The 18,271-nt window shown below is 37.2% G+C and overlaps 1 protein-coding gene and 1 long non-coding RNA gene across 3 annotated transcripts in view; both read left to right on the plus strand.

Annotated features, from left to right (window-relative positions):
- Window positions 1–18,271, plus strand: part of NKAIN2 (sodium/potassium transporting ATPase interacting 2) — a 544,824-nt gene that overhangs the window by 57,102 nt on the left and 469,451 nt on the right. The window lies entirely within an intron of this gene.
- On the plus strand, window positions 12,735–16,901 carry LOC112985969 (uncharacterized). Its single transcript, XR_003259875.2, has 2 exons — window positions 12,735–12,974; window positions 14,330–16,901. It is a non-coding gene; the product is annotated as an uncharacterized LOC112985969 (long non-coding RNA).

Genomic DNA, 18,271 nt, shown 5'->3' on the forward strand with positions numbered 1-18,271 from the left:
CAATCAGGGTTGTACATGCAAGGGAAGGTAAGACTCCCAAGGTTATCTCTGTGGAAGAGAAGTGAATGACCTTTAATAATGTAGCACTGTATTGCACTTTTTTCCTTTTCAAGAAGTTTCTTTGAATGTATAGTTACAGTCATAATATGTTATTATGACTGAGCATAATGAAATACCACTCCAAGAAAAAAATATTTTGTAGTTGTCACCTAATGATCCCTACCTTTAGTTTAAGTACTCTCCATGGAATAACATGAGATTATTTCTGCCTGAAGGCTATTTCTATAAGATGTATGAAAAATACCTGTAATTTATATAAGCTAGCTTTTCTCTTTATTAATGATTTTTGCCTATAGGACTTTCAGCACTTTACATACTTAAATGTATTAATCCATTTGACATCCTCTGGAACTCAGATACAATTCAAAATATTTAAAGCTTTTATTTACTGGAGTAAATTTTTTGAACTGTAGAATAACTATAGTGCTCATAGTAGAGAAGGTTCTGGTGTAGAATCTAGTAAAGATTATGTTGCCAGGTGCTTCTTTCCCTTAAAATGCAGGAAATGTATAGCCACAATATGGCATTTCAATACCAATAGATGGCTGCAACTGACAGCTACATTTATCTGGGGTTTTTTGAGCTGTTGTTGTAAGTAATGGGAGACTTTACATGTTCTGTAATGCAGCGTTCTTGGGTGGAAAAATGGAAATAGAGAAATGGAAGACATTTTGAGTCTAACAGCATAAATTTCTGCTAAGTCAGCAAAACTACAACACAAAAGTTGGCCACAGTGACCACACACAGAGTGCATTTAAGCGTTCCAAAGGGCCAAATCTTACTGCATTCTTTTTTTTTTATTTCCTTTAAGATGGAAATAAAGGCACTTCACTAATTCATTTGGGGGTTTCATGTTGTTTTTTTTCTGTAGCAAGAGACAATAGATTTAAAAAAGTACTAATTACTTTATGAAGCAGAGCTCCTAGCTTGTCTTGCATGGCACTTACAGTGTCCATTTAATGACATATTTTGTATTAGCTGAGTTGACTAGTAACGTGAGGAAAGGAGATTCAATGTAAGACATAATTTACATAAGAATTGTTCCTCTTCTGCTAATTTTGTAAGTTTGCACAGCTGAAAAACTTTACTTTTTGAGGACAAGTGAAAGGACTGGAATGTTGATTTTATGAGAGTAACTGCTCTAGTTGAAGACAAATGTGTTTGATTTTAGTAGATTCTGGCAGTGTGTATTTATTTTAGATTTATTTGACACATTAAAAAGTACCCATCCAAGGCTGGAAATGCCTTTGACATTTATCGAAAATACAACTGTGCTCTAAGCAATTGTTGATTCTTTCCATAATTATATAGCCTTAGACTCAGCAAAGCATGTATATAACTTTAAGTACACACTTAAATGCTCTGATGGATAGGACAGCTAGGCTTCTACATGGGAATGAGGAAGAATGAAATGGAAAGGTCATATTCTCTCCTCTGTTTGAGTCAATCTGGCAGGGCAAAGAAACCAGAAATTGTACAAATCTTACCATGTGGATGCAGGACCAGCAGAGCCAGCTTTTATTTCACTGTCTCTCAGAACACAGTAAGAGAAATGTGAAGATGCATGTGGCAGGAACTCATCAACCTGCAAAAGTTCCTTTGACAATTATAAATATCTGGTGAAGGCTGGATCAGTCAGAGAAAGGAGAAATGGAGACCTACCATGATCTCTGCTAGGATAAGATTTGATCCTGAATAAAAAATTGCAGAGAATATTCTTACCACTGCCTCAAGTATAGCTCAGACAAACACAATGTTACAATAATCAAAGTCAGGAAAATATGAGTCACTTAAGGAATTCTTACATTTGATTTGTTTGGAGGAGTCTGTGCACTCTAGTTAGATGGATAGATACTTGCAACCTGTTGTATTGCTTTTGCTGCCTCTGGTTAAGTAGTCTAGTTAAAAGTTATGGAGGGGAAGAATTTCCAGGAATGATTCTCTGCAAATGTTGCATATTCTCAGTGACCGTTAACAAATGGAGATAATAGTCATCGGTATGTCCAAAGCCTGAAAATGAGTTCTGAACATGTAATTTGCTACATATGAACGTCATTAGCATCTAGAAATGCGTTGTAAGGTGGCACCTTGAAAAGCTTACTAGCTGTAGTTAAAATAATCAAATCCAGATCATGCCTATTGAAGTTCATGGAGTGGTGATGATCTACACTCATGGCAACTGAAGCCAAAATAGCTACCCTGAACCTAACTACAAATATGAAGGCTTGTGTGTTCTTACATTCACGTAGAATAAGAAAGGATTGAGAAATGTGTTATTTAGGTGTTTCCAAGTCTAATCTTAAATCCAGCCCACAATGATATGCATTCTGAAACATTTTTTTCTTATTTTTGTTGTTATGTTTTTCCAAAAAATAAGGTATTGACAAGAAAGGAGAAGAAAATATAGTTCTATTGAAATGTTGAGCAGATTCCAGGCACTGGACTTCCATTATTCATTTAATGAAATAAGATATTGCCTATGCATCCCACCACAAAATAGAAATATCAATGCAATTATTAAGTAGAAGAAGGACTAAATAGCATAGTAGGAGCTGAAACAAAATCTTAGGTTGAATTTGAAGTTTCATACTAACATCAATGTTTATTGCCACATGGGGTAGATTAACGCAAAACTATTTCTTAGTAGTGTTTCTGCTTTCTCTGTTTTACCCTTTTCCTTCATCAGCTTGTTTATTCTTCCAGTGGTGTGAAGTACTCTTGCAAAGCTGTATCACTTTCCTCTTGACATTACCTGCTGCAGCTGGAAAGTTCTTATGAGAGTGAAATACAGGCATTTTCATGCAGGCTTATCGTGTAGTGTTTGCATGTGAGAGATGTATGCTAATCCTCTTCCTGCAACCTTTGCTCTTTAGATGCTTAAAATACTGTCTATAAAATAGACAAATGCAGATACTCTAGAAAGGCATAGGGAAGCCTATGTGGAGAGAGGAAGGTGGAATTATGCCACACTATTATATAGATCTGACAGTGGCTATCTAGCTGCTACCAGCTCTTCCACGACAAATGTGCATGTGAAAGTTGCTAAATGGGAAAAAACAGAATGGATGCCTTTCATCATCCCATCGGCCACGAGTAATGCATTAACATGGCAATACTGCAGGACAGGTAGCTACACTGTGAATCTGAGCTGCCTAGTGATACAAAGAGTTAGAGTAATTACGAGGAGAAGAACTGTAAGTGGAGTTATAATCTGCTGTTGTGCCCAGTGTTTAGGAAGAGGTGGAGAGACAGAGATAATAACAACAAGCAATTAAGGAAACAGATCTGAAGGTCTGTTTCCTTTCATAAAATATGAATAAAGTATCAACTGTTTGTGTTAAAGGGTTTGGGCTGTCATTATCTGCAGATTTATTGAGTGCGGGAGGTCAAAACTCCTGCTCCAAGTAATGGTGAATGATGAATGACTGCTTCCAGGTAAATTCGTTCTCCATCAGATTACAATGGAAAGGACCAGAATGATGTGTAGAGCCTGTCGTCTGGTGATGTATTTTTGTCAAACAAACAGAATAGTTCACCTATCTTTTAAAATGTAGCATGTAATAAAGTAACCGAAAAAAATCAGAATAAAATGTCTCTCAGCTTGATTGCTGATTATCTAGCTCATTCACATTGATAAAAGCGTGGAAAAAAAAAAAGCAGACTAAAAATTAGAGCCAGCCATCTTAGAACAAAGTACAATATGATGAAAAAGAAATTTTGAGTGAAAAAATTTACAATTGGCCAAAGCATAACTGCCATCTGTCCTTCAAATAAATGAGAATGCAGCTGCTCAATGATGTTACATTAGACTAATGTACCAAGGACTACAAGACTAAATGATGGCATCTGAATCATTTGGCATATATGAATTAGGCACAGGAATAAATCACCGTCCCAGAGCAAATATCTCTCTGAAAACAAATGATCCTGGCTCAGCATTTATTTTTGATCAGTTCCTTGTCTCTAGCTCTATTTTGCAGTTGTAGTATCAATTGTGTAGCGACACACTATAAAAAGTCATAAATGTATATACCACGCACGTGGTGTGTAGATTAAGCTAAGGAGCATGATTCACTAAACAGTATAGGCACTTAGTCAAAAGCAGTGTAAAGTGGATGGGCCACTTTTTGGCCATTTGACAGTTCTGGTTTTGTAAGTAGGTCACATCATTGGAATATTAGCATATCGCAGTGAACTCGATTATATGCAATAGCAAAATTGTAAGGAAAGGATTTTAACTGTATCTTCTGCATCTGCATAACATTCTATAAACACAGAGAAGCAAATGATTGATTTCCTTTCTTGTTTTCTTTTGTAAAGGAGCCAAAATCATTTTGCCCAAAGCTCTTTTTATTTGTATGTATAGACTACAGATATCATTTTATAATGCTTAGTCTTAATAGTTTAAGTGGAGGGCATCTTTTTGGGTGTACGCCTGTACAATTGACTGTTTTTGCTGCTGCATTGCTTTCTGAAAAGGAAATGGAAGTAATTTAAGAGGAAGAAGATATCACAGAGAGAACCTGATCTGGGCTTCACTCAAGAACACAAACCTTGTGGAGAAGATAAAATCTGTGTCTCGAAAGATCTTGATTTAAAATGTAAAGCTTTCTTCCCCGTCCATGTCAGCAGTGAAGAGCTTATTTCCCAGAGGGCTCTTCTTTTAATTGTAGGGCACTACATCAAATTCCAGAAGATAAATGAACATGGAACAAATTTGTACAGGCTCTGTCAATAACTAATCTGACATTAGCATTTTAGCTTTTCTACAAAAGGAGCTTTGAGATCCAGACAAGAGGTCAAAAGGGTCTTTACTTTGTGTGTAATTCAAATGTGAAATATCTATCAGCTCAAGCACTATGTTATTAATTTAAAAAAAATGCTGATGTTTGCTTCTTTTCCAGAACGTGCACACATACTATTTTACTGAGACCTTTACAAGCTGCTGTTGGCTACCCATACACTCCTGAGGCTGTTTTATTATTGTTCAGCCTTTCTGCAGAAAACAAAATATAGCAACTTATGCCATGACATTTTGTGACATTTCCAGATATGAACATCTGGGAAGTTTAGTGTGACAGTGACAGCAAAGCTGACAATGATTTTCCAGTGCCACATACAGCCTGGGCATCTGCAGTCATTGCCTTTTCATTTTATTTTCCTCTCCCGCCCTCCCTGCCTCCCTTTGCCACCCAAAAGCTTAATACAGCCCTTCTCTATTTTGTCCTTGAAGATAGAATAATATCCCACATTTATTTCAAAGCTGTGCATAGAGCATTGTACATCAAGTGCATCACAAAACAAGCGGTTCAGAGAAAAAGGGAAGTGCATCGCAGCTAGCAAGAGGAAGCGCAGCTGCAGAACTTGGTCTAATTGCAGACATTGGGTGGATTTGATCATTGTATGTCTACTCTGCATAAAATGAGAGTTAAACAGCTAAACATTAATTACTTCTATTATTGTATTTATATATTGAGATGAAAAGAAAAAGAAACCCACGCATCTTGGGTATTAAGCTAAAGGGAGAGAAGAGGGGAAAAAAACCAACAACAAAATCCGCCAAACAGTTGCTGTACTTAAAATGTAAAATGTATAGTGGGGAAAGATGCTCTGGATGAAGATAAAATTCCTTTAAAAATGACTCAAAGTGCAGCACTAATATGACTAGTTAACAAAATAATGTAAAAGAAATCGAAGTATACTGGAACTTTTGAGAAATATTATCAGGAACATCTCAAAGTAGAATGCCACTGATAAGCATTGGTATGGGAAACTGCAGGGAGTTACAGATAGCAAAAGACAGAGCTCTGTGCCAGCTATGTACATTCATGTTGGATTTAAGCTCTGCATCTGACAATCTGTCTAAAGGAGGAATTTTTGATGTTGTGAAATTATGATCAGCTGGGACCTAATGGTGTGAGGCACAAACACTTAACACGTTATGTCAACACCATTTTCAACATAAAGCATTTTTTTTGCCTTTCTTGGTATCTTAGATTTCTACAGAAATTGCATTTTGTAAGGAACAGTTTCTCTGTTGCTGCAAGAGCCAATACTAGGTGGAATATAGTGAAAAAAATATTGCATAATATTGTCTACTGTGTTACTGCATTTGCAGCCACAAGACTGTGTGAGTGCATCAAAAATTTTGTACCAGTCAGGCCTTAAAATTGCTTTGTGTCTTTTAAAGATAATTTCAAAGACTGATGCCTCAAACAAATAGCTCAGTGTCTTAAAAATATTCATGTGGAACATTCGGAACCCATCTTGTTATATGTTTTGAGAGCTTCTGTTTCAGCACAAGGTAATGGTAATGGTAAAAATAGTTTAAATGTAATTATTTTTGTTTGTATTTACTGCAGTCAAGTGCTAGTCTATGTTTGGCTGTGTTTAGACACAACACTTTGGTGTTACACACATTTTTCCTGCAATGGACAGCCTTGATATGTGTGTGGAGTTACTTAAAAAGAAAGTACAAAGAGAAAAAGGCAAGGTACAACAGGAAAGAAGTAATGCCTATTAGATGAGCATTTTGTTCAAATCCTGCAGGAAAATTTATATTCATTTGTTCAAAATTGTTTTTATGGGAGCACAGAAACAGCCATATCAGATCCACTCCTCTGTTGTGTCTCCAGAATGAGGAATGTTCCTAGAAACAGTGTTACAGTCAGTTTTCCACATGGAAAAAAAGCCACTTTTCCTAGCCTTTATTAATTAGACATCGTCTGCAACACAAGATTTTATATTCCTTGAAAAATATTGCATTTTTGCTGATTTTTTGTGTGAAAATCTATCTAATAAACTCAGTTGTTAGAATATTCCCTCAAGGCAAATGCTAACGCAGTATGGTAGTGGAGTGCGAAGGCAAATGTCAGTCGGAACAAAGAGTTGACAGAGTGGACCCACAGAGGAATTCCTTGGTCAGACCAGAAAAGCTGTTGCTTCTGGAGAAAAAGCAGAGCTAGAGGATGTTTCCACGTTGCATTCTGGTGAGCATCTCCTCGGCCAAGAGATGATAATGACTTCAGATAGCTGGGTGATTTTCTACCTTCCACTCCTTTATATATAATGATTCAGACAAAATGCCCTTAAGTTTTTTGTCTTCTGTTAGCAGGTGGCTGTTCTAGCTTGAGACAATTCTGAGTGAACTGAAGTAATTTCCTAACCTAGCTGAATATATTAAAACAAAGGAGATTATAATATGTTTAAATGGAAAATGACCTGATGAATCAGATTCCTAGAAGAGTTTCCCTTTTACCTCTTCCCCCTTTCCATCCTCCTCCTCCCCCCAGCCTCCTCTCTTTGAAACTCTCACACATCTTTTACTTTGCCAAGACCTTTGACTCTTTTGCTTCACCCCTTTTTATTCTGCTGAACGCCTAAGCAAATCGATAGAGCAAAGCCAGAATACAGTGTCAATGGCCTACAGAGAGGTTTCCTTAGTAGAGAGCAGGCAGCAGACTTGTATTTGCTGCTTCACAATGTGGGGATGCAGCAAATATGACCAGCTGTTCCATGGGGAGTTTTGGCACAGCAAATCTGTTCTGTGCACTGGTACTCTGGCCTAGCCCCAAATTTTTTCTCTCCTGAGCTCCCTTATGCAGCATACTGGAGAGCTCTGTTGGCTGGGGGATACAGCCCCCCAGCCCCTATGCCTCTTTCCTACAATTTGAACCACCTGTGGAGAAGAAATATTATTTCTATTACTTTCTATTACTTTTGGCCCCAGCAAACACAAGGTCCTTTGTGTTCCCTTCCTTGACTGATGGCTGGTTCACAGTGTTGCATCATCTAAAACATGTACTTTGACTTTTCAGCCTGGCTAAGTGTCCCTGTGTTCACCCTGGCCTTTGATTTCTAATTTGCTGTCAAGAATAGCAAATTCAACCCTGTTCACTGCAGCTCTGATTTTTTCCATGCTTAGGCATTTTTCCTGAAATTTGTCCTTTGTGAACTGGCAACCACTTTACAATGTTTTTAGAGGTATTATAGCACTTATGGCATATCTTTTTCCATCTGTCTTCATGGTCATAATCTATTCAAAGAAATATTTCTGTATTTAAACTCTGAATTAGTTCTGAAGTTGTTTCTGGTGTTTTTGTGTGGTGCTGCTATACAAACTCAGCTGAATTCCATATACTGTGCTGTAGTCTAACTGAGAACTAGTTTATACATACATTCGTGGAAATTCAAAAAATCCAGATCAATGCTCCTTGCATCTCTTATGGTCCCTGGATACTACCATAGCAATGTGTGGGTATTATGGAATCTCCTGGGTGGGCAGGCTGTAATGCCACTGGCACAGGCACTGTTTGAAATCAATTTAGTTGCCGTGTAAGGCATCCTAGGAAATACTGGAGTAGAGGAAATACCAGAACTGAAACTGGAAGGCAGGTATGAAGTCTGAAATACCTTAAGCATTGTGGTGACAGTATCACAGATAATCTATCTAAAACCGCTGGTGGTAATTTAGAGCAGTTAACCAAAATATAAAGTGATATGAGAGAGTATTTTAGCATCTTGTGGAACTTGAAACTGAGAAGGTTCAAGCATGACTTAGGCAGTGACCTTTTTGGCTTTACCTTCAGGATGCTGGGCACAGAATTTTACACAACTTTAGCCCTTTAGTTATGTTCTTGTGCCTCACTTGCAGAACATCTGATGAAAGACTCCTATTGGCTTTTTGAATAATGTTTACATTATTTACATAATGATTACATTTTTTAAAGACAATAGAAAAAAATACAAAGTGGTCCATTATACTACAGGTAAGAGTTGTGCCACATTGCTTGTAAAACTAAATGGATTGCAAAGTATATATATTAAGCTATTTTTGTTAGCTAGCTTGGATGTAGCAGTTTTACACAAATGTAGCAAAATATATGATGCAGAAGAGCACAGGAGTATAACAAAAAATGAAGGAAAGTAAAAAAAAAAAAAAATCAACATTGTGGTTTTCAGACCATAACACAAGTGACAACTGTTTTAGTGGCTGTGCTTGTTCTGTCAGTCCATCTATTAGGGGTCTTAGCTGTCTTACTGAGATGTTGCCTGGGACTGCACAGACAGTGTTACACTCTTTGATTTTTCCTCTGACACAACGCTAGCTTTCACCCTGAAGCCCAGTATTATTTTATGCCATGTGTTAATTTCTTGCATGAATGCCTTATTTACCTTCATTTAGAGTATGCTGCAGGTGGAAACAGAACAGTGCTTATTGGCAGTATTTTTGGTGGCAAAAAACTGAAGGACAGCTCAGGGTCTTGCATAGCTCCGGGGTATCATCACTGGGAAAACAATTTGGAGGTGTGATTTGTCATTAAGGCAGACTGGTCTCTTAAATACTTGTGCTTCATAGGACTAACCATTATTTTGAAGTTTTGCAGTCTTTTCAAAGCAAGCAGACCTAACAATTTTAGGGCCCCATCCAAAAGTCACTCAAGTCAATGGGAGTTTTTCCTGGAATTTCAGCCACTTTTTGATCAGGTCCTTGGAAACATTTCTTTCTGTCTGAAATTGTGTGGTAAGAATACATGAGCTTTTGGTGCTAAAAGTGCAGCTTTATGTAATAATTGAGTTGAGTTCTGTTACTAAATCATTACTAGATTTCTGTAGCTGTTCTAGCTACAGTTTTTCCTGTAAGATACACTATTTATTGCACATTGTTCTGTTGCATCCATACAGTTTATATTGTTTCCTTTAATTCAGATGCACTGACTTTAGTAATGATAGTTGTAATGGATGTTCAACAAGAGTAGCTAGATATGAATATAAATTAAGACACTTAGTGCAACTAGCTTTGTAGAAGATGCTTTTTGTAATGTACCATATAGAGGGATAATTCCTTTTCATCATTTCTCATTGTTTCCTTTGTTACTTGGGTGGGTTTTGATTTTCAAAGTGGTCTTTTAGACAGTTGCTCTGCAGATACAAGTTTTCCTTCATCTTGGAGTCTTTGCATCAGTTTTACTCTGTAACCATTTGGTCCACTATTAATGCAAAGAATGGAACTGATGTTTTCAAAGTAGTCTAGTATACACATTTTTTCAGTTAGTTTTAATGACTAAATATATGGCTAAATTCCCTAGGCTGTTTGGCCAATGTTACATTTGATTTATATATTTTTCCTTTTTCTCCTTGACTTTTTTCCTCAAAGGCTAATAGATATGCTCTTCTGTGTTTCAAAATATCTTAAGCAATAGAGCTATGCATGTTTATGTATGTGTGTGTTCATGGTATTGGATGAATATCAGCAATAGATATTCACACATTATGAATGCATGCATAGGTATGATAGAATAGAAAAGGGATGCAGCTAGATGTAAGGTGTAAGCTTCTATGCTATGTGCTTTTCTGCTTTGGGAGTGTGGACACATGGCTTGGATTTGCATTGAGTCTGAATGCAGGGACTGCTTAAATTTTGCAGATGCAAACACTTCTTTTTACCTTTGCACTTCAGGAGTGAAAGGAGAGTCAGTGGAACTGAAAGGCAGCAACAGTAAAGCCAGAAGGCAATACATCAATAATTAAGCATATAAAATTACAATAAACTGATACAATAAAGCAGTAGATCTTGCTGTCTTGAGATACCATATGAGTCAAAAGTTAAGTGTAATTTGTGTAAACATTCATGCTTCAGGACATAAACTAACTTCTAAATTCAGATTTTAGAAAAAACTTTACTTCTTGAAAATTATCCCATAATTGCCAATTTCATGGGGGTTTTTTTGTCTTTGTCTAAAGCATCTGATGCTGGTCACTGTCAGAAAGAGAATATTGGACTAGGTGAATTGATCTAAATCACTAGGATGATGTCTGTACTTTTTACTGTGAGGAAATGATCATTTCTATTGTTAGCTTACCAATAAGAATGCTCTTAACATATAGACGTTAGACTAAGAAATATGCACTAGCATACATACACACTGTGATGATTTCAAAATGCACACCTTTAAACATGCAAAATTGCAAACTGATCAGCTAGGTTTTATTGGACATTAATTAATTTGTGTTTTGTACCTTTTTTAAGAAAAACATGATCCAGTGCTCTGCTCAAGCTAATACAATTTCAGAGTTAGCACATAATATATTATACAGTATGGGTAACATATTTCATACAAGAGCAGCTTATGACCTTTTCAGGAAAAGAAACCTGAATCTTCTTCCAAATTTCGGATCTTTAGGACAGTGGGTTTCTGGTTTGTAACCTGAGCTTCTAGATGGTATTAAAATATAAGTAATAATCTGTAGTAACAGTCCTAGTTCTTTTTTTCCCTGTTGTTTACTCTTTTCTTAGTTTCCGTAATAGCAGCAAAACTAGCAGTCCCGGTAAAGTCATGAAGTTATGCATCTGAGAGAAGCAGATATGCTTCACGGCAGAACTCTTTGTGGTTAGCTAGAGAGGGCTTTGGCAAATTTTTTGTGTTTTATTTTTGTGTAAATACCTTCTCCACTAGGTGTCCCTTATGAGGAATTTTAGATTCATGTCTTCTGCTTTTAAACATTGACCTTTTTTCCAAATCAAGCATTTCGGTTAGAATATATTCAGTGCTCATTTGGCTTTCGGTGGATTTATTCCATCCCACTATACAGCCTAGGTACTTTTCTAAAAAAGATATTAAAAGCTAAAAAGGTGAGACTCAACATATTTTTGCTAATTTTTTTTCTTGAATCCTGCCTCACATCCATTTAAAATTGACCTTCAGGACAGCAACAAGGTCTTTGTGAACACTTAGCTCCAGGACTCCACGGTGTTGAAACAAATGGCTTTGAAGAATTTTGTTAGGACCTTAAGACTTAGGAAAAGAAGCAAGATTCAATACTTGTCTTAGAGCAGAAACTCTAAGACCTTTTCATACCTTCGCATCAGATAAGTCTAAAGGTTCCCAGAAATTTCTGAGAGAGTGAGCCAAATTGCTCCAAATTCTGCATTAAAAAAAAGTATGAAAACTGTAAATTGTTGGACATTCTGCATATTTCTGTGCCATGAGAAAAAATGTTTCTTATTAATGAAGCCTCACTGGAACCTGCAAAAAAAATATTTGGCAAGCAGCTGTAATTGTCATTGCAATTTCAAAGACAGCAGATAAAACATATATATACTATGTGCCACTTGTGAGAACAGAGCAGACTGGCCTAAACTTCTGCTGAGAAGGTGCCAAGATGACCAGATCTGCTTGGTCATGAAAGTTATTCACTGGCAAGCTCACAGTTTACAATGTCAAATTATTAGGGCTTTCTTGCATGTTATGATTTTCATAATTATAATAAGTTTACAGATTTTGTTGATGAGGTCACCACAGGAGCATAAAAAAGAATTTAAATCCCTAATTGTTCAGGAACAGTTAGCAGCAAGAGCACCTTTACAAACAGCTCTATATGCCACAGTTACCATATTATAGTCAATGGAAATATCTGTGGTAATAAGCTACTCATTACCTGGAGCCACTCACTGGCCTTTGAGTTCTGAGATCCCAGGAGCAGTGTAGTCAACAGAGAAATATCTTCTGTTTGGATGATGAGTATTAGTTCTGCATGAAGAAGGGTAATGCCCTTCACACTTTGGAGGATTCCTTTACTGCAGTTTTTCTTTCAAAGCGTATATGACTGCAGCAAAAAGGAAACAAAATTTTCTAATATCTGGTCCATGTACAGGGTAGGACAGCACAGGAAAACTTCCTTCTTCCAGATTGTATAAGACCTTCATGCCTATTCAAGGCATTCTAAAGTGCTTATTGTTTCTCATTATTTGATTATTTGTTTCTCCTTTTTTTTTATTAGGTAATAAACTCCTGACAAGACTGTCTTGAGTTACCATTTTGCCACACTTATGGAGTTTAGTCCTTTTTTCCTTGCTTTGGAAACTACTTTCTCTCATTCTTGGTACTGGGATACTCAACAACATGGACTTCTAGGTGAGAGATTATTGTAGGTAGCTCCATACCTGTCCCCAGCTGTTTTATCTTCTTCTTAAACTCCACTTTTTGCCAGAAGCTATTGCCTGACCTTTGCTGTCTCTTCCAACAAGAGAAGAAGTTCCTCATAAGTAAGAAGAAAGAATTTCTGTTCACACCATTCATTATCCACAAAGTGAGGGCTTGAGAGGTCTCCCTACCTTCACTCACCAGCTCAAATCTAGAAGGATCTTCACAGCCTCATTACATTCTCAAATGACAGTGAGAACTTGACAACACCTCAAAATTGACTTGAATTTTTTTGTCATGTAACTCTCCTAACTCTGTATATGCTAGATAAAACACTAGCTGAAAATGTCTCATATTCCATACAGGCACAATTTGGACATATTTTTAATAGCTCTCTGCTTATTGACTTCTCATGCAAAGATCCCAGCAAAGTAATCAAAAAGAAAACGATATTTTTGACTAAGACCATGCTGACCTTTATGATCGAGGAGATGACACCTCCCATTTATATAATTCATATAAGAACATAATGGCCATACAAGGACAGACCTAGAACCCACGTAGTCCAGCATGCTGTTTCCCACAGCTTCCAAGCATGTATCTTGAAAATAATGTAGTTACAGGTCAACCATGTAGTGATACTTCCCAGAATATTCTCAGCCTCCAGGAGTTAGTAGTCAGAGATGGCATCTTTATGCTTAATATACCTGACTGGATTTCTCAAACTTGTACAACTGTCCCTGGAGCTCTTGGAACTTCTGTCATTCATGCTGGTTTCCTTAACTGTGCCTTGAGTTCTTGCTAAAAATGCCTCCATATAGGTCTCATTTGTCTGCCTCATTTTGCTAGTCATCATCTTACTATGCAGACCTTAATCTCTATGTTTAGATGTTCCTTTTTTTTTTTTTTTTTTTTTTTTTTTTTTTTTTTTTTTAATGTAAAAGAAACTAAATCCCTCCAGAGTTGCCCTCAGGCATCTTTTCTGTTCTTTATTGAAAGTGAAACTCTTTTTGTCCAACAATGATCTAAATGCTATTCAGAGATTATAAAGGTATGTTATTAAAGCAGCTGGACAGGAATCTCCAAGTGATATATAGTTCCAGGGTTAGGGTTAGGGTATAGTTAGGGTAGCTTCAAATCCCCACCATGTTTAAATCAAGTCACTGCATTTAAGTCATCAAGAATGCAGTAAAAACTTGGAATAAGAAAGAAAAGTTATTCATTTGTACAGCACCAGAAGTTCTTAAGTATTTGTTATCCATAGCTTTATGTTAATGCATGTTACACCACAACTCGCTCTCCCTTCTCCATATGATGAAACATGATAAAGTTTGTATTCTTCAAAGGAGAAAGACCTGAATGTAGCTTCACCTCTCTCCTTTCCAATACGGAGATCACACTGCAACCTCTGCCAGATACTGCAGCATATTCCACAGCTGGTACTTTCAAGCCTGAGGATACAGCGTGAAGGTACATCATATGTGGGATGAAGACCAGGCATGTCAAGAAATCCTGTTCGGCTTTTCTTTTAGTCACTGAATTCTATTCTGCTATCACAGATCACACTGCAACCTCTGCCAGATACTGCAGCATATTCCACAGCTGGTACTTCCAAGCCTGAGGATACAGCGTGAAGGTACATCATATGTGGGATGAAGACCAGGCATGTCAAGAAATCCTGTTCGGCTTTTCTTTTAGTCACTGAATTCTATTCTGCTATCAGCTCTGGGCATTTTTGTGATGTTTACCAGCTCAGTTACTTTTGTCATTCCTTTAAATGTGCTTACACTTTGTTTGACTTTGTGAGAAGTGTTATAGTTTTACATATAGAGGAGTAAGCATAACCAATAATATCTAAATTATTTGCTTGTTTTACCCCAAAGAAACTGTCTCTAGATGAAATATAATTCTAAGTATTCTAATTCTGCTGAGTGCTCTGCTGCACTGGTTGCAAAAGTCGAATGGTATAATCTTCAGTACTAATCAGAAGCTCTGGGCAAGGAATGAACATTTTATGCCTCATCAATCTGTGTCTGCCAAAGACCTTGCAAAAAAAAGGGAGTTTTGATTGGTTAATGTATGCACATCTTGAGAATTTTAGCCCTCTGAATGTAAGAAATTCTACTGCCTGAACAGGTGAGTAAAATGCTAGCTAGCACACTAGGAGAAATCCAAAGCTGAACAATCTACAGTTTCTTGGTAAACCTCTACAGCTTTTCTTTTTACACAGGCCATGTGAAACATCAGTATCAAAAATAGCTCTAAAACACCCCTATGCTAGTATGTCATTGTGTCTGGCTAGATCCCATCTAAAAAATGTCTGGGGTATATAAGAGGACTTTTGTCATTGTTAATAGTGAAGGTTAAATGTCTCCTTAAAGCCTATGGATCCATGGAGCTAACCTGTTATACCACTTTCAGCAGCCAGTGCCACACATCGGTAGATGCCAATACTTTGGGGCTGTATTCACTGTGGCAGCCCTCAGCCTCCTAGCAAAACTGGAGCTAATTCCTTTGCATCCAACCAGAGCTGTCTTAATGGATATGCCACTATTATTTATAACAAGGAAGTGTCAAAATGATACATAGAGTCCTTGATTCTCAGCCATGCCAAATGTCTGCACAGCATGGCAGAGAAGGTACTAGAGAGCCTATTAAATATCCTTACAAGCACCAGCATCAGCTGAGACTAGAGCAGTCAAGTGGATTGTGCCTATAACAGAGAGCACTGTAGCTATACTAAGAGGAGCTACTAGCTTCTTCTAGTCTGGCTGATGGGTAAGGCACGTGCTATGTGTATGAGCTATCTTTCTGCTTGTGGTTCATTCATGTGAGAGAGATGCTCACCTGGAGAGATTTAGATGGTCTCCAGTATCTTTACCCCATCAATCTGACAAAAAAGAGAATATTTGATCCAATAGAGGTCCCAAACTTCCCTTTAAAGACATTTCTATAAACATCTTTCTAAAGAAATGGACTTTTCAGGAGCATTCTTCAACACAAAATATTTTACAAGATTAGCCTGGTGATTATTGCAGTCGCTGTCAAGATACAAGGAATTATAAATTATTTTTCAGTTTGCTAACCAGGATTTTTTTAAAATTAAACCATTGTATTAAATTTCAGCATAAAATACCAAGTAATAAACAAAATAAAAGCTATTACTTACTTTCAACAGGTAGGTGATTTACGCTATGCAAATTAAGTGTCACCATGGAAAAACATTCAGACACTTTAAAAAAATAATGAAAAGTTATGCCTCCATAAATCATCATGTTACTGGTTCATTTAATCATTTTCCTGTCTTATTCTGATGCATTTCAGAACTCATAATCATATTAGGCAAGGCAAACCAGAGAGAGTTTGGGAGACTGAAAACTCTCCTAAGTGTGCACACAGCTAATCAGGAACTCCAGCCTCTGCAAACAGGACAGCTTGTTCCCAGATCTTCTGTAGGAGGGAAGGGCTGTGTAGCTCAGTATCACATTCAACAGCTGCTATTCAGGAACTGACCATCCAAGATAATTGAGATAAAATACCTGCTTCTACAGGGATGTAAAGACAAGATCATTTGGAACAGAGTCAGAAGTGTATCACCTTTCAAGACAGATTCATATTTCAAAAAGAAAGCGGGGAGGGAGACTGTGTGGAGGGCTGTAACCTTGTTGGAAAGCCTTTTTGGAACAATGCAGTTGTGTTAAAGGCATGGGTCTGATGTCTTAAGAAGTGTGAAGTCAGATGTATGTGCATCTCCTCTTTCACAGCTCTATTGCCTTAGATTGCAGCTATCACTTTCAAGCAATTGAAAATGCATGTTGGCAATTGTAAATCTGTATGTGACATTCTAGTAAGGAAAGACAAAGCTATAAAAACATAGTGCCATAAATGCACTGACTTGCCTCCAGTGTCCCATTTTCAGCAACAAAAGGAAATAAGTCTTAAAACTGTACATAAAGCCTCTCCTGTCGTATATTGCTATTATTCCTGATTCATTAAACTCTTTCTTTCTATAATCAAACTTGTGGGAAAATGGCCATAGAACAAATGTGAAAAAATAAAAGCACAATTGCTTGTGCATTATTCTTGCTATTAATCAGCACTGTGGGACTTGTACAGTAGCATGATGTTTCCATAATATATCTTACAGGTTCATAAGCAGTACTTCATCTCCATAAAGTATTACAGAGAGGATAGCAATAAAAGAAACCAGACAAACAGTAATTGAATAGAGGCAGGTATAGAGGTGGGCTTCAGTTTAGTACAAATGCATGTTTAATATTTGCTGGAACAAAACCCACATTGTGCAAACAAATGGGTAAGCATGCTTGGATGATCACCCAGAAGATATCTGTGCTGTAATGGGACAAAAGGCCAGACATTTTTGGCAGCCTAGCAGAAACGCTATCCTGGATTGGGATATGATGATATTTAGTATAGGGGCACCTAATGGAGTTACACTTAAAGCCTCAGTAACAGCAGTGGAAAGAGGACTAGGGAGTCCCCAGCCATGGAACCAACAGACCTTTATAGTTTTACCTCAAATTCTCATGAGCAACAAAGGGGAAGAAATATTTAAAGCACATTTTGCTCTATCTAGCATGAAAGTTGTGCTTTGGAAATTGAAGAGTGGAAGTTTGCTAAAATTAAGGAAACAATTCAGATAAATGGTACTGCTGAGTAAACACCCATTCTACACGTGCTCGGGTTTTTTGTACACTTCAGGAGGAGACATGGCTGAATGACATTAATCAGGAGCAGAAACCACAAGCAGTATAGGATTGCTCAGGAGCACAAATCTTGCAGAAGTTTTTTGTGTAATAGTTGCTGTATTATCAGAAGATTCAGGGTCCAGAGAGAAGTGGTACTCTTTGAGTCAGAAAGACCCTAAATATAAATTGTAGCCTTATGGCTTTTCACTTAGTATGTATAGCAGCAAGGCCATCTGATTGCCAGAGATGAGGAAAGTAAAAGATTAGAAAAGGTTTTTCATAGTTTGATTTAGGACTAATTTTCCTTGATTAGAATGAGTATGTCTCCCTTCCATATTAGCCTAGGTAACTGGTCGTAGAGGGTAAGGGTGTTAACTGGTTTTTGTTTAGGGTAAGTGAAGGTTGTAATAGAGTTATTGTGTTGTTGCTGTGTGCTGTGTGAACTGCTTGTGTGGAAGTTAAGTTTATGGTATTTTGTATTGCTGTTACCTTAGATGTTTTGAGTGTTTCCAGATTATGGACAAGCTAGCTGGGGGAAAAGATACTGTGGAGAGGTATTGAATGCTGCAATGATTTAGC

This window comes from Dromaius novaehollandiae, chromosome 3 (assembly GCF_036370855.1).
Source record: "Dromaius novaehollandiae isolate bDroNov1 chromosome 3, bDroNov1.hap1, whole genome shotgun sequence".
NCBI lineage: Eukaryota > Metazoa > Chordata > Aves > Casuariiformes > Dromaiidae > Dromaius > Dromaius novaehollandiae.